The sequence below is a fragment of the Hippocampus guttulatus genome, chromosome 16 (assembly GCF_054856545.1).
Source record: "Hippocampus guttulatus isolate MCC_2025c chromosome 16, RoL_Hgut_1.0, whole genome shotgun sequence".
NCBI classification, from domain to species: domain Eukaryota; kingdom Metazoa; phylum Chordata; class Actinopteri; order Syngnathiformes; family Syngnathidae; genus Hippocampus; species Hippocampus guttulatus.
The window spans coordinates 9026848-9053780 of record NC_141276.1 but is presented as its reverse complement, the minus strand read 5'-3'; the positions used below and the strand labels follow the sequence as shown (position 1 = coordinate 9053780).

Here is a 26933-nt window from a genome sequence, read left to right as displayed (position 1 = left end):
TGATACTTTGATGTCAAATACAGTGTCACCCCTTTGACTGAGTCGTTCTGCTCTTATCTTCAACTATAATTAGCTTGTCCCTGTCTATTTAGAGAGACATCAAGTACAGCCCAATCCGATAAATTAGGCAGTGAAATTACAGTGCAGAAGGCAGCTTTTATGAACTGGCACCGTCTTCCAGATTTGGGAGGCGGCAGTGTTTGTTTGGCTCTACTTGATGTTGCTGCCAATTTTGGGTTCAATAGCCCCGCAATCCCACCCCCACCCCACCCCCAGCCTTCTTTTGAACAGCAGCCGCTCTAAAATGTGGCATGCCGAGTCAGATGCCACGCAATTAGGCACAACAAATCTTTTCTCATCTGGATCATTTCCATCATTTCCACAAAGGCATCTATGATCTTTGCTTTATTATCTGATTTATTGTCTCATTTTACTGATTCGACTGTCCATGCTTGCGACGTGTTTTTTATTTTTTATTTTTATTACGTTGGCATTGATCCACTTTTACGGCTGCTTGGAGCCACAGGATATTTATTGTTAGTTATCTTCGCTGGGTGTTATTGAGATTTGTTTTGGTGATTTACGTGATTTGCCCAAGCAGTTGTGCAGATTTTGGAGTCAAGTTATACTGCATGGAAGAGAGACTCCAAGTTGTTGTTTCATTGTTTCTGTCTTTTCATTAGTTCTATTTCTCCTTTGAAGCTGAGTTGCACTGGTGAGGGCAATTAGAAAAATAAGAAAATACTTTGGACCGTTTGCATTCTGTATTAGGGGTAAGGTGCAACTGGGCAGGCACAGCATCACCAGTATGTCATCAAACGTCCTTGTCCAAGACATCCTGGCAGGGTGGCTATAAATATTCATCAAATTTTTAAAAGGCCGGATGTGATTGCCTTTTGGCAAACTACACTTTACACCGCTCACATGTGTTAATTAGCAAGCAGTTCCACTTGGCCGACATAACTGTGTTGCTTTAAAGAAGCCTTTCCCAAACCTTTTTTATGCCGGGCTTCACCCTTGACATTACAACCGATGACCGATTTTGCATGACATGCAAAATATCTGTCTAAAGCAGGCGTGTCAAACAGATTTTAGTCACGGGCCACTTGGGAGTTACGGCTTCCCTCGGAGAGCCAGTGCAAAATCTCAACGTTATTTATTATCCATAACAATTTGACATTTTAGTACAGATTTCAGCAAGAATCATGATCATTGATACACATGATTTGCTCCCGCGGGCCACATAAAATGATGTGGAGAGCCGGATTTGGCCCCTGGGCCTTGACTTTGACACCTATGGTCTGAAGGCTACCTGCACCAACGAGCATGCGAGTGTAATATCCTCCCAGTGTCTTGTAGCCACCAGCCGCAAGGGCATTTAAAGACAGACACCGATTTGTTCTGTGAATTCTGGTATCTGGGTAAGATGAATTTTCCTGGTGTAGGCAGATCAGGCTACAGCTAACTGCACACTAAAGTGGTCCAAGTGGGTAATAATACACACTTGCAGGATCTTTAAAGGAAAATGTCTTTTTAATGTGTCTGTTTTGTGAAAAATATCACACATAATGTGCTTTTTACAATGGCCTTTTTAATGTGAACAGTCCAGAGCAAAATAATCACATTGTTGCTTTGATAGTTATGTCGGCGCTGGAGAAATTGCATTTCAACCACTTGAAGCATCCAAGAAAGGCTGTTTATTGCATATATTCTGAATGACATTGCTTTTATGGGTTTTGTCAGGAAACCTAAAACCAGCGGTGATAAATCTAAAATAATATGGACTGAAATCTTCTACTTGAGTAGGAAGAAAAAGCGAGTGGAATATCTGTGTTTGTTTGCAGTGTAACTGAGCCCATCATCGGTGATGGTCTCAATCGATGGCCCTTCCATTGATGATCTAAGATGTCCCCGAGTAGGCACAATGCAGCCAACAATGCGTCGAGGCCTCACAGATGCAAGTTTGCACTTCGGTCCATTAGAATGGAATGAAAGTAAAAAAAGCAATTTACATCAAGTTGACACAAACAGATGGTTTTATTGTTTGCTGCAATTAATCACTTGCCGACGCAATTTACAACTAATGAGCGATCCATGTTGTACACACAGCTGATCAGAAATTGCCTTCTCACTTGGCTATTCATTCGCAGGCACAGCTGGAAATGGGGAATTTGGTGCACAAACATAATGTGGTGTAATTAAAAAGAAAAGTGACATTTTTTGGGGGTGGTTACCTTTACTTCATATGCATTGTACCTGATCCGTTTTGAAATTATAGACTTTTTGGGGGTGGGGAGTGGTGTTTTAGCGCATTTGTGTGTTGTAAGTATACGCTCTATTTATTCCAAAACTGACTAAATTGATAAAGAACAATTACAACACCTTGAAATAATTTTTTAGCAGCAATACTTTCCTACAAAATGTAATTCATTTTATTAGCGGTACTTAGGATTTTGTTCATTGAGTTACAATGTCGTAATCATTAAACTCCTATATATTTTTCATAATTTTCTAACCAAAAAAAATTGCTGCAAAAATTCAACATTTATTTTGCAATAGTTTTCCAATTTTGTAGTTTTGAATTTTTGACTATTTATGTGCTTTTTTTTTTTGGTAATTGTATTTACCTAACATTCACCATTTTTCCTTTTTTTGTAGAAAAATTGGGTAGGGATTGCCATTCCAAAATATAATAAATGAATTTTACTCTGAATTATTCTACTGGAATAAATTATTTTTTTATGATATTCAGATGTACCTGGAGTGGAATGATATCATTTAGACCCACACACAATAGTTAGATTTTTTTTCTACTAGCCACACCCTTCAATAACAAGTACAAGTACAGGAAAGGGAATGTTTTTCCTTAAAATGTTCTGAATATTCTCAAATCCTGACATTATACACAACTTTCAAAATTCCCCCCGCCCCTCTCCCAAATATCATCTCCTGAGACCGCCCCCGAGTGAAATGTAGGCTAAATAACAGGCACATTCATACAAATCCTCCTCCAAACTTATCTAGAGTATTTCTAGACATTCCCACTGACTGCACCCGACGGCTCTCTCATCTCGGTGATTCAGTGAGTGGGAAATATTTGGGGGGGGGGGGGGCACCCTGCATTGATTCGGGGTAGCTACGATGGTGTTTTATAGCGCCAGAGAGTTGTACTGGCATTGATTGAGGAAATCTCAGTTCTGGGGATTGTTTTTTTTTGTTGGCGGGAATAACCAAGCAGGAAAATGTTGCGCTACATTGGTTTGTGGCGAGGATGCGCGCGTGCGTGCGTGTGTGTGTGTGTATGTAAAAAGGACACTCTGATACTGCCTACCCTTATCTTTTTTAAATCAATAGGCCTCCTCACAACTGATGTGACTGTGGGCTGACTCAGCCTAATTATCCCCCGGACGACCTTTAAATCATACTGGCTGCTACAATTAAATAAAGATTGCTTAAAAGTATGACTGCAAATGAACTGGGGATTTTTGGGGTGACACAATAGAAGCAGGGACCCACCAATGAGTATTATGCATCAAGAATGAGCCAGCCTAGAAATATTGATGAAACACGTCATGTACTCAAATTGTGGGGGGTTGGTACAATGGCAAGGAACCAAGTTCCCAAAGTGAACGGTTAGGTTGGTGACTCTGCATTCGAATCACTTTGTAAACAATTACAGTGCAGCTCAGTTTATGGCTAGCGGTTGTCATGGCTAGCAGTATACTTTTGGCAGTACGTGAAACTGGTTCACTCATTAAACAGCCTCTCCCTTGTTCTTCAGATGGCGGCAAAGCAAAAAATGATGACTGGAATGAAGTTGTGAATTGGGCGTTGAAAATGAACAATGGATTGGAATTTTCCTATTCAAGTCAGAACACGTCATGTCATTTTTTCGTCAGCTGTATCTGCATGGACAGCGCACATGCGGGAAAGCTCAATACACAGTTCATTCGAGTGGAGGCCCGGAAGTAGTTGTGGGAATATTTGTCTGACTAACTTGCTGGTGACCAGTTAGCAACAAATGAAAGGGAGTTTGCAAATTTGGACGCCATACCCGAGAGATAAACTAGCTTAGCGCTAGCTAGGATGAGGCTAGTAGCAACGTAGATTTAAAATGGGGCCAGAGAGAAAGAAACATAGTTGTGCCATTGACCATGGTAAGGTGCGGGATCCTGGAAGCTAAAGCAAGTTATTTGAAACTAAAAAGGTTGAACTTTCCGTCTGTGCTGGTGTAGGCTACACTCCAAATCGTTTGAATGGGATCCACGATTATGGTTTTGTAAGAATTATTAAGATGAAGCGTTATAGAATTACATTCCGTATACCAGTGTGATCAAATTGAATTTATCATTTGTTGGACTAAGATGTGTTTTTCAGCAAAGGTACAATGAGTTGGTTCAGTAATTTGGTGACTTATGTCAAGGCGGCACTGTGTTCAACTGGGTAGCAGAGGTGCAGGGTTCAATTCCGGCTCCGGCCTTCCTGTGTGGAATTTGCATGTTCTCCCTATGCCTGCGTGGGCTTTCTCCGGGTACGCCGGTTTGCTCCCGCATTCCAAAAACATGCATGGCAGGTTAATGGAACACTCTAAATTGTAGACTGATGAATGGATATCAAAACAAATAGCGAATGCGGATCGTTGGTGCAAGACTGAACTCTAATAATAATCTAGACTTATCCGCATCATTCCATTTCCTACAAAGAAGACAAAGTGTTGATGCACTTTCCTCCCAAAGAAATTGTGTATTTATTTGTTTCTTCCTTCTACCAACTAACAAGAATACTCATTATCCAGTGAGCTCACCCATTTGGCGTGTCGGGGGGAAAAAACAGTGGCAAAACCTTTTATTTATGCAGATATGTTGTGCAGTAACAAGCCTGTATTTTTTGCAAGTGAGAGTAAGTCAGTTATTTAGCCCAAAGCATCTCTCGATGCCTTCGCCTGACCTCAAGAGTTGCTCATGAAAACTCTCCACTGGGAAAAGTTATTGTTGTTCTTTAACCAGACAATTTCGTTTTCAAACTTTTTAGAGCACACACACGCAGACACACACACACACACACACACACACACACACACACACACACACACACACACACACACACACACACACACACACACACACACACACACACACACGCTGTATGACCAACTATGCCATAGTCATTTCAGGTCTGTAATTGTTTTGGAATCATTTGAAGAAGAAGTGTCAGTGAAGCTGCCAAAGCAAGAGAAAATGCACAATTGGTTTGACACGATGAAAATAATTTGACTCTGGAGAACATTAATTATATCGCCCCATGGTTTTTAGGTAAGCCAGTGTGAAAGTGAGTGTTTGCTGTCTGTCGTTTACACCACTGCGGGAAACATTTCTGTCATGAAACTCTCTCATTAATTTTCCTTTGGATACCTCGTTATCATATTTGACAGATGTCCCTTTTGCTGCTTTTCTTCACGTTGGAAAGGAGGGACAGGTGAATCGTGTGACCTGCACATTGCTGCGACTCGAGTATTTAGACAAACGGAGATTTGGGGGCCTGAAGAAGTCTTTGTATGCAAGGGGCGAGTGATGACATTTTACAAAGTTCATTTGTCAAGAGACAAAGACAAACTCAGCTTATGCAAATAAAAGTCAATCTACTAAACATGCTGTTTTGTTCTGTTTTGTTTTTGAAGCAATATAAAAGATTCATCGTTACCTGTTCCTCCCTTACAGGTGTGATTTAAAAAAAAAAATCTGATTGTTAAAAACTGCTGCATATGTTTTGGCGATTTTTTTTCCCGCCTAAAACTGATTGATTGTAATTAATTTATCCCAAAGACTATTTCAATTTGTTTAATTAATTGTATTTTAATTTAATTAACAGCGAATGAGCATGCATTGAAAGAGATTTGAGCTTGAAACGAGGACGATATCAAGCGGCAATAAAAATGGTGGTGTGTCGTATTCTTTTTCTGTTTGAGATTAATTCATAGAAAGAGGAATGGAATGCAGAACAAATTAGACGCTAATGTCCCAAATACAAAATGTATGATATTTTGGAAGAAAAGAAACATTTTAAATGAGTGAGCTCCATTCCGGAAAGAAAGGGTAGAATAGTTGATCATTTATCGTGGGCTAAACACATTGACAAAGTCGTAAATAAAAAGTCTTTTGATAATAATAAAATGCTTTAAATTTCATACCTGCCTTGCGATTGGCTGCCAACCAGTTCAGGGTGTACCCCGCCTAGATTAGAAAATGGATGGATGGATGAATTTTGTACCTACCTAATTTTGTATAAAGTAAATGTCATTAGTGTGAACAACAAGTGCTGAAGTTTTGTTGCAATGTTTTTTTATGAGGTGTTTTTGTCATTTTTGTGGTTTGATTTGAATGTGTTTTTGTTTTTGGAATGATCTACTCGGCGGCATCAAGATGACAACAGTGAATTTGGACTCCATGATGAATGGTGATGGACTCAGCCAAAGCTAATGCCGCTTCGAATAAAGGAAAAATTAAAATTGGTGAGACTGTTGGATTTGTGCGAGACCTAACAGCAAACATCGCACTTAAGGAAAATTGGTATAAAACAACAAAAGCTCATTCGACGACTTTTTTCTTTGAAATTACTTTTGATGCCATTTGACTGTCTTTTGCTTTTTCAGCGTACTCGCAGTTCTTCTCGGTATAAAGGCATTGTGGCAGGAAAAAAAAAGCAGATTGTAGGAGGGGAGTCTGGTCACAATGTTTAAGCTTGCTGGTGAAGCCCTTTGAACGCCTCAAGTTTAATGAGGTAACATAATCCTTTAAAATCACATAATCCTTTATTTGTCCTGCAGTGGGGGGAATTGCTCTTATTAATAAAACTCCTTCCTTTGACCTTTCCATGCGGACTCGACACAACAACAGGCGCTGATCCAGCTCCTTCATCCATTAAGAGTCGACCATTTGAGGTAGCAATATTCAAAAGAAAAAAAAAAATCAATGCGTTGCCATGGCGACAATCTATGTAGCTCCACTGCCTCTTCATCCAACAACACATTGTTTTGTTTTTTTTTGGGGATCCTTTGAGTTCCTCAGCCTCTCCAACATGTATGCTTCTTCTTTTTTTTTTTTTTTTGCACCCTCAAAAGTCATTCCCAAAGGTTTTAATTAGAAAATGTTGGTGGATCGGGGTGTGTTCACTTTAATAGAACAGAGCGATCCCCTGAGCCTTGTTGGAGGGTATTGCCGAAAGGCTTGCACTTTTTCCTCGGCAGCATCGGGGTTAATTGTGTTCACTTCAGCTTTTGCCGGCAAGTACCGTGTGGTAAAAAAAAATGGCTCTATTGCGATGTTAGCAAGTGTGCACGTGTTTCTGCTAAGAAAAAGAAAAAAAAGCCCCCAATCAGGTGGATGCATCTGCAGCACAGCACATTGGTTGTGTAATTACAGGCATGCAGAAGGGGCAACAGTTCATTAACATTCGAAACATTTTTGCAACTATATTTTAAATAATTTATCATTCTTGCAAAAATTTATTCATCATTGAAATTCATTACAGGTGATTTTATAGTAAGGTGTGTGCAGTCCATTCCTGACCACATAACTGTTGATTTCCCAATAAAAGGCTACTTTATATTTCAAAAATGTGAAGTTGTTCAAGTTACGCACACTGAAAATATTACTTACAATGTAGAATTCTGCCTCATTATGCCTGTTTGAACTATCAGCCCTTTGTCATCTTGCCGAAAGTGGAGGATGACTTCAGCATTTGTTCGGCTGTACTCGGCTGACTTCATCATCAATATCCATTACTGGTGATGAAATAGCAAACTCTCCTCACTTCCTTCTCAATTCTATCTTGTTGCAGAGTCTCTCTCTCTCTCTCTCTCTCTCTCTCTCTCTCTGTATATATATATAGATAGATAGATAGATAGATAGATAGATAGATAGATAGATAGATAGATAGATAGATAGATAGATAGATAGATAGATAGATAGATAGATAGATAGATAGATAGATAGATAGATAGATAGATAGATAGATAGATTTTTTTTAAATAATTTTATTTCATTTAAATGAATCAAATGAGATGTTGTGGATTGTTCGCCCTTGTGGAGGTTTGTGATCTACTGTGCAGTTGTATATTTGTTATGTGATCTATTAAGTCTGTCTGTTAAAACACACACACACACACACACACACACACACACACACATACACACACGCACACACACTACACCTCACTAATTATAACAGAAAAGGAAAAGTTTCTTGAAAGGATTCTCCAAATAAATTGTGACAAAGCTTATTGATTGGTGTACGCCTTCCCTAGCAGATGTCTGCTCCCACCCCCACCACCCCTCGCCCCCGGAACCATCAATATTCATTCCGAGTCCTGTTTTGACCACACTCCCACTGCATTTGAGCCATCCTATCCTCTCAAGCCATTTTCTCATGATATTCGTCTCTTGTTTTGTGGCGGAGAAAAAAAAAAACGGTCTGGTTTATAACAGTTTTTATGCGTGTGAGTGCAGTGAGAGTGAGCCAACACTTTAAAAGTGGCAGGCTCTAAAAGCAAAAACAATAAGATGAAAGGCATTAAAAACGTTGGACAGAGCCTGAACTAAATCTCCACGGTTTCCTGAGCAGGTGGAACATCATCCACGTGACACGTAGTCATTTGATTGTTCACTTAAGAAGAAAAAAATAAATAAACGCCTTGTGCAAATGAAACATTGCAAAGTCTACTGGGAGAGGAAACGATGAAAACAAGTACTCCAATTTTCATATAAGCCTACAAAAGTGCAGAGTCGTATCTTTTTTTAGGATTAGAAATGCTTCTCTTTTGGGGGTGATGCCATCAAAAGATACTGCCATCTTGGAAATGAGACAGCCAGGAATCTGTAATCCTATCGTTAGTCTATTTGGGTACAGTCTTGTGGATTTCACTGTTACATTTTAAACAGCACTCTTGGAAAAACACATCATTGCACAATCGGGAGTCTTGCCACTGGGGTGTTGTTCGTCCCCGAGATTCTGCCTGCCACTTGGCTTACGACGTGGGAACATGTGTGTACCTTTTCGGCCCTGGGAGTCTAATACCGCAACCGTGCTGATTGGGTACATTAATGTTGATTGATTATCACTGCAGTGTGAGCTTGCGAGGTTCTGCTTTTGTACCCTCGACGTGTACAGCTTGGGCTCACACCTGCTCGTTCATTTCCATGACAGCAAACAGTGGAAACAGTTATCGTGGAGTCCATTAATTAGCCTCCGAAAGCTTGGACACATACCGGTACATATGTGGCCCTGCACCGTGTGCAATCATTTTCTTTACAGTACAATAATTAGGCCTCTGGGGTATATGGTTATGAATTATGGCTGAAAGTACATATTCAGTTCTTACGAGTACATACTGGAAATATATACTGTATATATTAAAAATGACAGCCATTATTATAATTTACGTACATGACGTGCTGGCTTTAGACACATGATTTGTACAGCTCCTTTTTTGGTGCTGGAAATAATACAACCAGTTATCTTGGCGTCTAAAACTCGACTAGATTAGTTCACAAAGGACAACTTAAGTTTGCGTAGATTTGGGATCAATTCCCAGAAAAAAAAGAAAGTCTTTCATCCTACCTTTTGGCTTTTCACTGGCGAGGTACCATCGAAGGTGTCTCCTTGATATTTGATTCTTAAAGCTTGGAAGCATACCTGGAAAAAGTAACCAGAAATTAACTTGGGAGTCCAAAAAGTGTGAGTACTGGTTAGTTTGTTGGCCAGACGAGAAAGCACGTTACATAATTTGCATGTGTGAAACTTAAAAAGTAGCGAGCGCCGAAGCAGAAAGCTCATCTAAGAGAATAGTTAGTGTGCATCTCAGGCTTCCCACACAGGAGCAGAAGCCGAGAAACAATAGATGGCCGAGTCGAGACTTCCCGCGGTGCCATAAAAACCACATGAGCAGAATTGAACACTGACAATAAAGAAATAAAAATGGAATTGATGGGAGTGCTTTAACATTTCCTATCCCATTGACAGATTATTTCCACAAAAAAAAAAAAACAGGTCAACAAAGGGAAGCGCCCCTGCTTGGCTCTTGGACTGATTGGATTGAAAGTCAAGCCTGTTTAAGCGTTTGTCAAGAGCGGAATTAAACGGCTAATGTCACTGTCCGACATCCTGCAGATGCCCGGAAAGAGACCGGCTCCACGTGCAGATTCCTATAATCTAAGTCATTATGAGACGTAAATGAAAAGAAAGTGCAACCACCTCAAACGAACAAAGTGATTTCACAGATCACTGATGCCCTTTTCTGGAGATGGCAAATTAATGACAGCGGCATCATTTTAATATATCTATATTTTTTTTCCTCCCTCAAGTCCTCATGAGCGCAATTGCACAGAGCATAAGGGCTTCGCCATCAACAAGGTGAAATCGTTTTCCTGCCTTTGGATGGGAAGTAAAGTGGATGGGGGAATTGATAATGGGATTCAGTTAATTGTAAATTAACAGAACCTTGTTAATAGGATTCTGTTAATTAATCAATGAGGAAATAAATCTTAAATGAACTCCCCTTTTCTCCACACCCCCACATCCGCCAACCCCTTTTGCAGCGCCTGTCGAACGATGTCGCGAGATAATTACCAGCCGGCTTTAATTGCTAAGAATTTAATCTGTAGCTCATCATTAATCAAAATGACCATCATGGAGGCAGATTGGCTCACGTCTTCACCGGCAGGTAGACTTACTAAAATAGAAGCAAATAAACAAAGGAGCCGAGATGAGAATGACAAAGCAACCATGCAATATAATAATGGTGTTTTCTATTTATCTAGTGAGGCCTTTTATTTCAAACATGGAAACATTTTGGAAAGTAATTAAGTGAGGACAGGCGGGGGGAAATTAGCTTAATTCATGTCAATACATCTCCCAAGGATTTATTTTTTAAATCATCAAGTGAAATAGTTAGCAAAAGTATAAAACCTACCCTTATAAGTGCAGCTCTGTTTTGTAAACTGAATCGAGGGCCATGATTACATTTGTATTTTGTTGCTTTTGGAGTAAATACATATGTTATGCTATTTGTTCTCCCTCTCCTGATTTAATTATAAACGAGAGCTGGTGCCTGAGGGACACAATTGAGTCGTGAGTCAAAATGGCTGTCGTCATATGGGGAAAAGTTCCCATTTATCTCTTCCCCGCTTCGCCATTCTTCGTCAGATTTCTTTTTTCACAGTAAATAAAAAATAAATAAATAAAGCTAGGCCCTAGGATATTATCTTAAGTGGATGCTAGCATATCATGAGTTTGCTTGCTAGCTAACTAGCTAACTATCAAATACAGATATACAGAGACGTAAAGTATATTTAACTCCGCCTTTGGTGTGGTCCTGAACTGTAAGCCAATTCAAGTCAGTGGACTAAACTTCATACAGTAACTTAATGTCTCTCATTATTATCACAATGTGTATTTAATGTCTATGGATTTGAACGATATATCAATGACCAAATATACAACAGGCTTAATACAATTAAAAACCTTTGTGTCTCGTTCAATATCTTTTGCGCCTCCTGAAGCACTGCACAAGACAAAAAGTAGTTAGACCCACGCAAATTAGCATAGCCATGTATACGTAGCCTATTAGACGCCTGGGTTGACTGAATAATAATATTTAGTGAACTCTCGCTTGCTAACCCAGTACGCAAGGGTAATAGAAGAGCGATATCTCAACTACATATCTAAATTAATTCTGCACCCCAAAAAAAGCTTTAAACCTGCTTGAGAATGAAAACATTTTTACTTGTCTGATCATCACCGAGGGTACTGCATGGTATGTCTTTAATGAGTCATTTTGTTGTTGTTGTTGTACTTCTCTTAAAGTCATTATGCGAGGAATACTGTATATAATGTACTAGGCATCACCCCCCAGTTTCCAATCCAGTGGACCTTAAAAGTGGATTGTAAAAATGACTGCGAGCTTTGAGTGTCGTTTGGATTACTTTGCTCCGTCAATACACGAGAGCTAATTCCTGAAGACAAGCCTTTAGGATGTTATTGAAGAGGCAATCGGAATCCACATGAATTCCTGCAAATGATGCACTATCCATTATTCCGCGGCTCGGGCTAACTCTGTGAATCTGCATCAATACAGTCGAACGTCGCTTTGCAACATTTGCAAGGCGTGAAATTTAAACGGCGTTCTCATCTCACCGCAACGGCCCGAGCCCTGGGTGCTCTCGCTTCTGTTGCCAGGCTGCCAGTTTGAATGAGCCTTTTATTTTACACCAGCACAGACAATACGGAGGTGTGAGGAGCGGCCGTTTGGCCCCTTGTATAATATTAGCTGAAACTATAAAAGAATAAACGTGTGATCACAGTATAAAAAAAAAATCCATTTTGATTGGAAGCTGTCAGACAGGTATTGATTTCAAGGGGACATATGATGTCAAATTGAATTTTTTATGGCTTTTGTACAAATACTTGGCTGTCTGAAGTGTCTACACGCCTATTAAGTGTGAAATTGAACAAAGACACACACAACTCTAATGAAGACAAGCGCCATACTGTCAAAGATGGGATGGATAAATTGAGAAGGAGTGCATATTCAGTATGTTTTTCATAGGCCCCAAACCTGTCCCACCACTCTAGAAAGTGTTTTGCCTGTCACCTAGAGGGTTGACTGTGTGTGCGTGTGTGTGTGTGTGTGTGTGTGTGTGTGTGTGTGTGTGTGTGTGTGTGTGTGTGTGTGTGTGTGTGTGTGTGTGTGTGTGTGTGTGTGTGTGTGTGTGTGTGTGTGTTTGCCCCAAAAGTTTTGTCTAACAAGAGTTCCGATGACAGCTGGGCCTCCTGCGGGAATTCCACTTGGAAGCCGCAGGCTTATTGAAAGTCCTCCCGGGAGAGGGAGACGTGGAGGGCACACACCGTCGCCCAATTCAATGTGGAAAAATTGGCTTTTTTTTTTTTAATGTAATGTAAAGCAGATTTCTGCTGAAATTTAATGGCTGTTTCCTCACCTCCGTGCATGCTGGGTTTGACTCTGGTGCATGATAAATAAATTTGTGAGCATTTTGTTTTGGTTACTTCATTCAGTTACAGTACCAGAAATATAGTTCATTTAGTTAAGTTTTAATTACAGTAAAAAAGATGGTGCTGTTCCAAGGCAGATCATTTGTGTCATATTCAGTATAATATCAATAATAATTTAAAAAGGGGGCCAGGGCGGTGGACTGGTTAGCACGCCGGCCCCGCAGTGCAGAGGTGCACGTTTTAAGAGAGGGGATGGACAGTTTTTCATTCACACTAATGTCTGTAATAAACAAGTTAGCATATTAAAAGGTGAGTGGTATCTTCTGATGTGAAAGTTAGTTAAATTAATGGTTTCAGTCTGAGTGTAAATTTACACATAAACTGACACTTGCTGGTGATCAAAACGTCACTCACCTTCACGTTGGACTGTAAAGTCAATACGATTTGACATGTTGGATACAATGAGCATTATAATTCAGGCATCATAAGTCAGGCACCCGTAACCCAAAATGAATGTCTCCGTGTAGAATCCATGTAAATCTAATAAGAAACAGCTCAGCCCCTAGAAACATGTTTATGATGTTTGTGCAAGCCGTAGCATGATTAAAACTGTCAAAAATTTCAAGGCTCATATACAGTACTTGCCCACATTTCTGTTAGCACAGCTTGTATACTGCATGTACACAGATGTACATAACAGGTTTGTGGGTCAACACTGTACGCAAGTGATGAAGAATAACGGCTTTTTCAAAAACATCCATAAAGTAGTAACTACAGTTCATTAATTCATCAATAGGTTAATTAATTTGTTTAGAGTAATCAGTGGTCAGAAATAATTAACTAGTCAATTAGTGTTGGTTTTAGAAATGGTTGGCTTTGTTAATGGTACTTAGTAAGCAGTAGTAACCAGCCGCCTTCATTTTAGTAGCAAATTAGCAATAGGTTCATTGATATAAGTTAGTTCGTTTTTTAGCAGAAATCTGTAGTACAGTAGTTAATAGTCACTGAAAGTTTGTTGGCTAGCATTGTTTGTTCATTCGTAGCACTCATTGGTAGTTAGTTTGTAAGTTAGCCTAATTGGTAATAGTGTGGTTAATTTGGTATATACTAGCTTTGTCAATAGTAGTTTGTAGTTAAAAATTAGCTTTGTTAGTAGTACGGGTAGATGAACAGTTACCTTTGTTAGTTTATAGTAGGCAGGTGTACAACCAGTTAGATAGTTTCATTTGTAGTACTCTGTAAGATAGCTTTGTTAGTTTCATTTGTCGAACTGAACTGTACTTTATAATATTCTGTGGTAATTAGTTTATGCTTTGCCAGCTAGCTATTTTCATAGTTAGTAAGATCCACAGTTAGCTTTGTTAGTCGGAGGTAGTCGTCAGCAATAGTTTGTTAGAATGTATCAATGTACCAATCAATGTATGAAAACCACCTACGAAGACAAACCGCCTTTGACACATCACCCATTCACTATCTTTTGTGAAAGTCGGTCTCACGTTGACGACAACAGTGAGCTGGCAAAATCAGTACGCATGGGGTGTTTTTCACCGCAGCGTGAGATGACAGACCTGCTGTACAATATACTGGTTGTGAGCAAGAGAGAGCGAAGATGTTGTGATTGTACTCATATCAAAGGAGATGATACACACACGCTGCCTTCTTTGTGCTCATATCAGTATCAATATCAAGAAGCTCATTAAAAGTGTCAAGATTCGGGGCAGTTTCTTCACACCTGCAGAAGCAATTATTAAATCCAGTGCTCCTCATCTCTATTGTGTGTCATTGTTTGTGTCCCTCACTACATGATTGTCTTCTATATCACAGATGTTTACCTTTGTACCTGTTTTGGCTCTGGAATATATCTCCAGTGATAAACATGTTCACTCCATGTAATTTGAATTCAATTTTTTAAACTCACTAGGTAATCAAAAACCAAACAAAACAACAACAAAAAACCCAGCTCCCGACACCCAACACGGATTTATCTACACAAATTTGGGTGAATCTGTCTTACTATACCAGGACGCGAGAAAATGTCTCAGTGACATATTCCCTGCAATTGAACAGGAAGTCAGCCATTTTCAGAAAATCCTAACGGACATGTTTTATTGGACTTCAAGTAGAGAATGAGTCCCAATCAGAAGCAGTTGTACTAGGCAGGGATTAATAATATTAATTCGACATGCTTTTTAAAAATTATCTGAGTGTAATGCCATCTAGTGGCAGCGAGTGGAAGCAAGTTGAGGCTGTCAAAGAGTTTCAGGCGGTGTGTCTGTGCGAATGAATAAATATTGAATTATTAAAAGAACACATTTAAATGTAGATATCAGCCTACCTTTTTATTGATATTGCAGCCTTAATAAGGCCAACAAAAAGCACGATGCCGAATTGTAATTACCATTTAATGAGTAGAGAAGCCAAGCAGAGAGGCAGGCAATTATGGGAAATGAGCAAGAATCAAGTGTTCAACTTCTTGCTACACACCTTTGCTCTTTGTACAATCTACATGTGCCAAGACAAAGTGTTATGAGACAAGGCGAGGAGGCACTTCCCTCAAGCATTTGTCCATAAAGTCGTCGCTCCCCACACAGTCAGAAGAAGAAGAATAAAATATCAACAACACCATCTCACGAACATAAATAATGCATTGTTTGGCGCTCGAGAAGCCGACGTGACATCACAGAAACACTGCAGTTTGTTCCTGCTCTTGCACTACACCGAGACTGTTTTCGCACTTCTGTCAAGAGTTCACGTGGGAAAAAAAAGCTGTGTGCCCGAGTGTGTGTTATTAATATTATATCGTTTGTGTACAAGGTACACAAAAATTATATATATCTATAAGTGCTACAAGGTGAGCTGTATACAGTATCTGCACAGTAAAAAAATAAAAATAATAAAAATGTTGAGCCAACTCCAAATTTCAAGGCAATGAACTGAGAAAACATTTCAAGTTGGGCAGCTCAATTAAACGTTTTGCTGTTGTGAAAAACTGGTTTTCCTGCATTTTACAACAAAGAATTAATGGTTACGAAACCCCAAATTTAAAGATAGATTTAATAACAACTTGCTTACTTTGTTGCTCTAACTCACTTTGCGGCAATAAATGTTTTTTCCAACTTAAAGGACTTTTTTTAGGCCTCATAACCTAATAGTAGTTGTGTTTTTCACAGTGTGGATTAAAAAATAAAAATGATTACTAATTGTATTATGAACAATTTCTCAGAGAAGCGACTTGCCCCTTTCAGAGGTGACCTCTCGAATATGTTTGGCACAGTTTTTGACAAGCGATGTTAGCCACTGAGCCATCCAGCCGCTACCAACTTTGTCTCAGAATATTACATTCAATTGACTTCAACGTCAGTACACTGAAAAATGATAACCATCGTCAGCTCCTCAGCTTGTCCAAATCCAATCTTCAACCCAAAATGCTGCGACAAAATAATGAACTGAACCTTGTAACGCAAATCCACAGCTACCCAGGAAGTAGCTTAGGAAAAAAAGCCGGTGTTTTTTTTTTAAATGTCTATGTGGATGACCTTTGACCTCCTCTTGCCTCTTAAAATGGATAATTCTGTTTGACTATTGTAAACAAAAGCCTGTATGCCCTGTCAACCGTTGTGGAGAAAAAGTAGAGACCTGCGTGCGTTTGTGAACCGAGCACTTTGTCTCAGGAGTTGCACAGGAGGACATAATGGATGCAGTTTCACCCGCATGCCATAAAGATGACATTCACTCACTTTGACTGCAGCCGGCGAGAAAGCAGGCGAGCGTTCTCCAGGGGGCGAGGGGACCATAACGTGGGAGCTCTCGCCTCTCGAGCTGCTTGGTGACCCTCTTCGCGACATTAATGTTCATTACCGGCTAATGTGAGCCAAAGTCGCCCAGATGGCGCCGCTTGTTATTTGTCACCGCAGGCTTCGCGACCTGTAAATAAGACCCTGTTGTCAAAAAGCTGTGTTGGCACCCGTTCTCTTTTGCGCATTTTTTTTTAAGCTGCTGAGAAATAAATGTAATGAGTTTTAAACGGGGTAAACACCACGACACCAGCGGGCCCAACAAGGCAGCGTGAAGTGGACCCTTAGAAGTGGTGCAATAAGCTCGATTAAGCCGGTAATAATGACACAACGGCTGCTTAAAATGACAGCAGAGGATCTGTGAGAATTAGACTTCTGGCGCCAGTAAAAGTTTGTGGCCCCATCATTTCTGATCGCACTCACTTTGACACTTCACTGAAGGCAAAAAAGACACACACTCGGAGTTGACTCACGGAGGTCCATTAAAGGGCTCGGTTCAAGCCGCAAATGTGACGTTCTCGAGATGTGACAAAAGCATTCAGAAATGAGGATTCGTCATAAAAGCACGCTTGGCTATTTGTCGGATTGATTTATTCGTGCAAAGGGAAATGGTCCACTTCAACTGCTACAATGAGCTACCGGCATATGAAGTAATGGCATAATATTTACTTGAACTATGAACACAAACTGAGGCGAAGTAAATGCAACAAAGATTTTTTTTGTGTGTGTGTGTAGTAATACATTTATTTTGATCGTAACGCCACACTCTTTTCTAGTAATATTAAGACTTTTTTTGTATCCCGACAGCAACATTACTACAACAGTTCGCGCCGTATTGACCACCCACCCCCTTCTGACTTAAATTTTATGACTCTTGTCACTAAACCACAACTTCTGACTTGACGTCCCCGAACATGACAACTTATTTTCTTGTAATTCTTGGCCACAATATGCCTTCATTGGCGACATCCCAAGCATGCATTGTCTAGATCTGTTTTGTTTGTTGTTTGTATCATTCCACTTCCACACTCACCTTAATATATAAATTCTGCACCGGCACAGGATGCTCCTGGTAGAAAAATCCTTGCGGAGACAGGTGGGCTTTTATTTACACGGTCCTAATATTGCATAATGCGCCTTGACAGGGGAGGGCGAAACGACGACACACACACAACCCGCAGCCACGACAAGACAACCTGAAGAGAAGGGAAAAGAAAGCACAAGGCAAACAAGTCAGCCAGCAAACATCGAAACACGTGTGACAGGAAGGCGACACGACAGCAGTCGCGCATGATGAACCGAAGCGGGGAGCTGAAACATTTAGTAGAAAATACAAGTGCAAAAAAAAAAAAAAAAAAGAAGAAACACTTGCTGTCTGTGGGCCAAACTCAGTCTTGTAATGAAATGGACTCAAAGTATTTTGTTTCTATACTTAAATAGAATTCTTAGAGATGTGCACTTTCCTTCTTTAATCAGATTCGTAAAGGTTTAACGGTATAATACTCATCCTGACACAAACGAAGATGAGTTTCCCAACCAAGTGACTCGGTAACCCGCACTAATATTGGTCAAACTTCACAGGCGATACAGAATATATACTAGTGAGGATTGTTGTATTGTCTGTCTACATGTGTGTTGCACCGTTGGTGTTCAGGTTTTTTATTTTATTTTCTTTTATTTTTTATATCTTTTTATTTTATGATTTCATTTTCGTAATTGCCTGGTATTGGACAGCCACCAGTGCAAAGATTGTTCTACAAGATCACATAACGATTACATTGAATTTCATCTTTTATTACAGCACAATGTATTTTTCATCATTTGAAAAGTTAAAAGTTGAGATGGATATTCAAAGTCACTGTTGCGCAATTACAAGAGAAAGAGCAGTGTATTTAGTATGAAATGAAACATTCTGCTTTTCTTTTCCCATAACTTTAAAACACTTTGGTGGTCTGTTCTGTCTCCGGCAAATGCAGAGTACAGCTTTCACGACCATGCCAAACAAAAGGTGGAGTGGAGGGACGTTGTGACAAAGCTCGTTGGTCTTGCCGTCTGTGTTGCAAATTTTCCAACATCTGTAGCGACTATTTTTCAAAAAAAAAAAAAGTGACCAGCAACAAATCAAGCAACGTTTTGGTTGTTATTAGAGACTTCGAGAGACTTTGTGACTGTGATTGTTGCTGAAAAACATCCAGCAGAGCGTTGGCAATCGTGCTCTTTCTGCACCAGTTATCGTTTCTTCAAGAGTAAAAACTCGGTGACCTTTATGCTGTGCACCGCTTTGTTGTTGTTGTCAGTAAGAATAAAATCCAGTCGTTTTCAGTTTGGTCTTCGCAGTAAGAAAGGAAAAAGGGAAAATAATTACATGCGGCAATGTCTGGTAGCGGGGGTCGAGATGCTTTTTGGTGTCTCGGCCTTGGCGGAGGTTTGCAGTCTGATTAAATGTCACTCTGCTGGCACTTGAACGACGTTGTTGGGAGGATGGGAAGACGTTTTCAGCGGGTGAAGTCTGGGCTTGAAGCTTTGAGATATTACAACAGCTTCAAAACCATTTGAACCGCACTGGGCTCGTTAGGAAGGAGACTAGCATCTCTGACGTGACCGCAAACAGTCCGGCTCACAAACTAAGACCTCTGACTCTGTCCCAGAGTAGTTTGGGGATTTCAGAGTTAACTACATTGCTCAAATAAGTGTTTGACCTTCTGTACCGATGTCCAGAAATACAGAAATAAATACATTAAAAATGAACTCCAAAGGCTCTGCAATGACAACGGACATACTGTAGATCAGGGGTGTCAAACTCATTTTTGTCGCGGGGCCACTTTGGAGTTACGGCTTCCCTCGGAGGGCCGAATTCATGTTTAATCATCACATAGTATTGTTATTTGAACCCAACAAATTGATGGATTACTAGTTTTGAAATCAGTCGACTATATGTTTGTTGTTTGTTCACTTATTGTTCAAATGAGTGTAAACAGGGTCAGAAAGTTATCGCAAAATCTCAATGATATTTATTACACCTGACAATTTGACATTTGGGTACAAATTTTAGAAATGATCACGGAAGTTGACACACATGATCTGCTTTCGTGGGCCACATAAAATGATGTGGCGGGCCAGATCTGGCCCCCGGGCCTTGAGTTTGAGACAGGTGGCATAGTTGAAAACAAAGGAAAATGTCGCTCTCTTTATGGCTAGTTTTCGATTTTTTATTTTTTATTTTGTAAATCAAAATATTTGTTCCACTTTGGTTGCAGTTACAAAGAAAACAACATTGAAGGCAAATCTTGAATTTATACCCGTCTGAGACGCTCACACGAGTGCACGCTAGGTAAACGACGAGCACAAAACAATCAACTCCGCATTAATTACGTTGCGACTACATTTCCTGTGACAACACCTTCACTGCTCTCGGGTCCTTTCTGGAAAACCACAGGAGGCCCACGATCACCCCCGCTGGCTGGCCACTTAAAGGTGAACTCGCCCGTTAATCCAGACAGCGTCCTGCTGAGCCTCATGTCAACTCATGTGAGTGCGGGAACACGCCCGAGCTAATCCTGCTATCAGTATCGCAGCACGACGGCAATAGCCAGGTACTTTGATGCAATTGCCCAACTTAAATGGGTAAAGTTGAGTCATTCTGATAAAAGACCCCGGTTAATGCTAGGACAAACATCTCCGCAGGTTCTCTGCGGGAAGCCCTGGTCAGGGCAAGCGATGTGAAATGACACCCAAGCATTTGCGTTTCAGCGCGCCAATTGTTTCGAGACGGCCTTCCATCAAAGCATGACTAATCTGAAGAAAAGAGGCTAGAGAAAGGCTCCCAACGAGCCAGGAAATGTGATGCATCTGGCTGCTGCAGCGCTGCCAGTCTCTCCAGCACGGCCACGTATCGCGGCGGGGGTTGCGACTGCGCAGGAAGCGGCCGAGCGCTGTCATGGTCCTCCCCTCATGTTGCGGGGGCAGCCTAATGGAGGGTTTGTTTGCTTAATTCAATTAAAACCGGCTGCATCACTGCGAATAAACTAATTACCGAGCGCCCATTTGTCGACACGGGAACGGCATCTTGGCCTGTTTTCACATTAGTGCCATTTAGTCCCTTTTAATTGAACTTCAACTCCTTTTCACCCTTCGATTGGCCAAGTCTGAGTACGGTTGTCCAACTTGGGTGTGGGTGAAATGTAGAGGTGGGAAGTGACAAAGTAAAAGTGTGTGTGTGTATATACTGTATGTATATATATATATATATATATATAATTTTTTTTATTTATTTAGTATTCATTCATTCATTTTCCGATCCGCTTTCCCCTCATAAGGGTCGCGGGGTGGGTGCTGGAGCCTATCCCAGCCATCTTCAGGCAGTCGGCAAGGGACACCCTGAACCGGTTGCCAGCCAATCGCAAGGTACACAGAGACAAACAACCACTCGAGCTCACACTAACACCTAGGGACAATTTGGAGTGTTCCATTAACCTGCCATGCATGCTTTTGGAATGTGGGAGGAAAACGGAATACCCAGAGAAAACCCACACAGGCACAGGGGAGAACATGCAAACCACACAGGAAGGCCGGAGCTGGAATCAAACCCAGTACCTCTGCAATGTGAGGTCGACGCGCTAACCACTGGCCCACCAGGCCGCTCTCAGAGAGAGAGAGAGAGAGAGAGATTTTTTAGCTATCTTTTAGCTTTATCTATTATGGGTTTTGTTTTTTAGCTCATTGCATTGAACTGTAACATTGCGCTCACAAAATCCAAGTGGGATTTTTTTTTTCAATTCACTCCAAAGGCAAATTAACCTTAATGCACTTAATTGAAGTACTTGTATGATCAGATCGAGAAAGAAACAAGAAAGCATCACGTTGGCTTGACCACTTGTGCCTCAAATTTGTGAAGAAATGCTCCGTGTTCATCTTAAGAGGACGCGCGCGGATTGTCTAAAATGCTCGTGGTTTAAAAGTCAATCCTCAGACACCTCATTATTATTTCCCCTGTCAGTTAAGGTGCGATTGGCTTTGAAAGATTCATGAGTAAAGTTTGCGGGTTTAATAATTCAGAGATGAACCTTTGAGAACGCTGCACCTCGGGCTTAGTGCGCTCAGAAAAGACTGCCTTTCTGCCATGCGTCTTCCACATCCACATATCCTAATTCCATTTCTGCACAATCGCAAGTACTGTACGTCTTTTGAATTTTTTTATTCATTGTATTTGGGCCTTCAATGTACATGCAAACTGTAACGGGAATGTTATTCTCTTACTGACATCTCCTTCATTTGATTTACCCTTCTGGATGCTTTTAATAGTAAGGGTATTATTCCATCATTAATGCTCACGAGCTCACGAGATAAATAAAAATAGTGTCTTAGTAATTGTTCCAACCGCTACATCGGGACACATTGTACTTATTTTATTTATTTTTCATAATTGACAACAGTTTCCAGATGTCTTAATAACATGTCTGCGACATACTTTCACAGGATCGTGAATCACCGCATACATAAAACACCCTATTTAACCTTTTTTTTTTTTTCATTTTTCGCTTAGCTCCTCAGGAGAAAAAAAAACCACATTAATTGTAGCTCATCGCAAGATTTGGCCAAACATTGCAAAATTTCTTTTTATGTGCTTTTATTTCCTTTTGTTGCATCTGTGTTACATTTATTATCAAGTGTGATATTAAAGATTAACGAACTTTGATTCGTCTCCAAGTTTTAGGCCAGCAACTGAACTAGACAATTACGGTTGATTGGTTCAGTTGATTTTAGTCATAATTGCTCAATTTTTATTGTTTTTAAACAAAACCAAACTCTATTTGCTGTTTAAAAAAAATTAAAATAAAAAACACTCCGCAAAAACCACCACCATTCCCCCTCGGGAAGCTTGGATGGGCCGAGCGGTCAGAAGTGAGAGCAGGCGTCTGGCGGCTTGCAGCGGTGCAAAATGTCAGAGGTCGTCGCGGTGCGGTGGAGAACATTCGGGAGTTTTTCGAAGGGGAAACTGAGGACATCTAGGCAGCCTTCCAACGGCCTTCGCGGCCCTGGGGGCGAAGGGAACGGATTGCTCCAATTACAGCCAACCTAAAGCGCCGCAGTCGCCCAACTGACTCTTACAACGCTCTATTGGAGAGGACTTCGGAGGCCGACAGACTCCTTTACTAGCACATTAGGTTCGGATCGGGCGTGCCCAAGCGCCACAATGGAGGTGATATCATTTTCCGATCCGCTTGATCCTCACAAGACTCAGGGGGTGCTGGAGCCTATCCCAGCTGTCTTCGGGCCGTAGGCGGGGGGGACACCCTGAACCGGTTGCCAGCCAATCACACAGAGACAAACAACCATCCACGCCACACTCACAGGGACAGGGACCCGGGGACAATTTGGAGTGTTCAATCAGCCTGCCATTCATGTTTTTGGAATGTGGGAGAAAACTGGAGTACCCGGAGAAAACCCACACAGGCCTGGGGAGATCATTGCAAACGCCACACAAGGTGGCCTGAGCTGGAATTGAACCTCTGCACTGTGAGGTCGACAGTCTAACCACTGGACCACCAGACCGCCTTGATCATGGTCATTTTTCCTAAACCTAGACGATTCTGCCACGAGTGCAGTTGGTCCTGACTGTTGGTTCCACAAGCTTGACGGACATAGCGGCGTTAATTAAGGGGGTTTAGTGAAAGGTCATCTGGTGACCAAATCGATCTCTCTTCTAGGGTTGGCGCCCATGAATCACCAAGTAACATCACTCATCTGTCTCGGACGGACAACTGCTTCTGACTTGATGTTCAATTTCAAGGCTTGTAATCTTGAGACCTTTTTTTTGTGTTTGTCCTGTTACGATAGACAAGCTCACCCAGTTTTGTATTCATGATAAAACTGGTGTCGAGGACTGATTTCGATAGCTGGAGTTATCCATCTTCACTGTAGCGGTGCTGCTTTTGAATCTTTCCTTTAGCTTGTTTTGCATTGTTTCTTCGCGGACGGGTTTACCCCCCACCCCTCAAACCTGGCTGATATATCTCCGTGGGACTGCAGCCAGAGTTGACCGTTGGCTCCGAAAGCTTGACGGACAGAGTGGAGGTAACTTAAAGGGTTTAGGGAAAGGTCATCTGCAACCAAAATCAATCTCAGCCAATTGTTTCTAACTCGTATTTTCAGCGCCTGCCCATGAATCTCCAGAGCGCCGAGAGTTATGCTTGGACTGGGGCCTAAATTGGCAGAGACAAGTACGGCGTACCCAGTCGGGAGCGTCGGGAATCACCTTGTTAATTGAGAGGCGCACTTGAGAGATTGACTAATTGATCAAGGCCTTAGCTGAGCTGGATTATTCATGGCTACAACAGCGCGGCGGGAGGAGCCTTGTCAGCGATGATTCATGTGTCTCCTCAAGAGTAGATCTCTGCGGTGTCTTTTGTTCAAAGATGGCGAGGGCCTGGGAGGGGCGGGGGGGTGCGTATCATCAGCACCCCACCCCCCTGTGCCTCTCTCTCTAAATCAGACTCAAAAAAAGGTGAGGATGCTGTTGATAGCTTGCCACAAATGATGCAGTGTCGGGTGCGGGTTTGGGTGAGGGTTAACCCCCCCCCCTCCCTCTTGGAACGGCCGCCCAGGTCCTCCGAGCATCACCGGGGCCCGGACGCCGGCGAGATGTATTGCAGTGCCGTAATGGAGGCAGGCGGGGACCATGAGTCGGAGCGGGAAATGTCTCCATCACACAGATCACGCCCCAGTGTGTCATTGTCTGGGAGAAACGAAATGTGTTGGTGTTGTGCCGAGGATTATAAATGAAGGCGAAGGCTGAAATATGTCGGACGGGGAGGCAGGATGACGTGTTTGGGATGAGTGAAGCGCTGGGTATAGATTGAGGAAGATGATGGAGGAGGAAAAGTAGTTGGACAGCAAACTAGTTGAGACTCAATTAGTCGCACCAAATAGCGTAGTCGGGCTCCTCTTTCATATCCTCCTAAATGTTCAGGAACGTTCTTCAAAGCCCAAATTAAACTCATAATGCATTCAATTGGTTGAAACAAGACTGCAGTTTCCAAGGTTACGATGGATGGCTTTTTTTTCTTTTTCATGATTTAAAAAAAAAAAAAAAAAGACAGTGTGATCAAACTTGGAAATCTGTGACTTTACAAGCTACACCCAGTGGTCCAGTAGTTAGCGCGTCGGCCTCACTGTGCAGAGGTTCGATTCCAGCTGCGGCCATCCTGTGTGGACTTTGCATGTTCTCCTTGTGCCTGCGTGGGTTTTCTCCGGGTACTCAGGTTTTCTCCCACATTCCAAAAACATGCATGGCAGGCCGATTGAACACTCTAAATTGCCCCAAGACGTGAGTGTGGGGAAAAACGGTTGTATGTCTATGTGTGCACTGCAATTGGTTGGCAATCGCTTCAGGATGTCCCCCGCCTACTGCCCGAAGACCGCTGTGATGGGCTCCGGCATGCCCAGCGACCCTTGTGAGGATAAAGCAGATCAAAAAATGGACGAATGGATGGACAAGCTACAGTCCACTAACTGAGTCGGTTCTGTGAAATCCTATTGACATCTCATGGGGATTAGATGAACATCTCTCATCCTTATTTGGGGCCAAATTCATGAAACTTCCCCCAAAAAAATGTTAATTTGTAGGTTTAATACATCCAAATTGTAGATGTGAGAAGAAACATGAAAAACGAACAAAATCCAACTAAATTCCCATGAGACTTAGATGAGCGGAATTCACTTCAAAGCCACACAATGTGAGGCATTTTTGAAAATTCAACAAATCCCAAAATGTGGTTTGATTTATTTAATTTTTTTTTTTTTTTTTGGGGTAACATACATATATCGGGTACCTTATTATGATCTCAGGTTTTGGACAGGTGTTATAGCGGTTTAGCCACCATGTGAATGTTGCTCACCATGGTCCAAGGAAGGCGACGGGCGTTTGTGAATGAATGTTCAGATGCATGGAAAATTAGAGGGAACCTTGCTCAAACTGTCCTTGAAGTACCTAGCTTTGTTTTGATTCGGTCTTTTTTTTTTTTCGGAGTGGCGAGGCTCGACACAGCGTGCTGACGGCGAGCAGAAGCAAAGATAAAAGTGCCGCGTGCATAAATCCTTCCGCGGAGGAGGAAAAGGAAACCAAGGAATGTCTTTGTCCTGTCTGCGTTTAAGACTCCATTCCAGGTGACTAAGCACGTGCGCTTCTTGGGCTTTGAAGAATGATTGCGTCTGGTGACGGCGATGACGGAGACTTTCCTTCCTGCACGGAGCGTCAATGTGACACGTTGCAGGATGGAGTGGAGGAGCCAATGAGAAGGCAACTCATTACCGCACGTCGGCCAGGAGGGCGACATCATCACTCAGCTCCTCAGCTTTCCAGATCAATACCATGTCATTACCTGTTGGCGCACCTCTGCATACCCGGAAAGACAGGAAGGGGTGCGGGGGAGGGGGGGGGGGGGGGCATCATAGGCCTCTCTCTCCTGCCTTATTTATGGTCCATTTGTTTGTGTCGGGTCACAGGTGCTGCCAAAAATGAACCGGCTTCCAACCTCAATCGAATCTGCACCATGCGTCCCAGAGGACGGATTTGACCCCCCCCCCCCCTCCCAAAAGCGAGCGTTTTGAATTCAAGTTTACGCTCAAAGGAAGCCAATGCCAACCCACTTCGAAGTGTGCCAAGGTCAGACTCACAAACAATAAATAACAGCGCGGTGAAAACATTCCCCGGCTCAGTCACTAAGCAACTTCTTCTTGGCCACTTTACATCTGAATATTACTAAGCAACAAGTTGAGGGACTGCAATGCATTCATCTTGATGAGATACAATTATCGGATCATTCGGATTGAGGGATGCAGTTAGGCTTGGCGTTAAGAGTTCGTGAAGCGACTCCAGAGCCTCCGGAGAAAGGGGGCTCGGGGAGGGGGAAGGGGGGGGGGGGGTCGCTGGGTCAAGGGATGGGGGTCTCATGCATATTCTGGACCCCACCATTCCTGGGTATGTGCTCCCAGTTTTTTCTACCTGCCGTCTTGGATTCCGAGGGTCGGATTTGGAATGTTGAAAGGAACCCCCAGAACAACCCTCCTAACGTTTGGAGTAGGATTATCGGTTGGGGTTAGGTAGGATTAAGTGTTAGGTTGTCGGTTTAGCTA

General features: G+C 41.8%; 1 long non-coding RNA gene across 1 annotated transcript in view; it reads right to left on the bottom strand.

The window, feature by feature from the left end:
* The window catches only part of LOC147192944 (uncharacterized), a 39208-nt gene extending 21067 nt beyond the window's left edge, over positions 1 to 18141 (bottom strand). Inside the window, exons 1-3 of the long non-coding RNA XR_015103147.1 lie at positions 17833 to 18141; positions 16743 to 16929; positions 9616 to 9690 (exon numbers count right to left, since the gene is read on the bottom strand). This is a non-coding gene — a long non-coding RNA (uncharacterized LOC147192944). The remainder of the gene's footprint in view (positions 1 to 9615; positions 9691 to 16742; positions 16930 to 17832) is intronic.
* Between the last annotated feature and the right edge of the window lie 8792 nt (positions 18142 to 26933).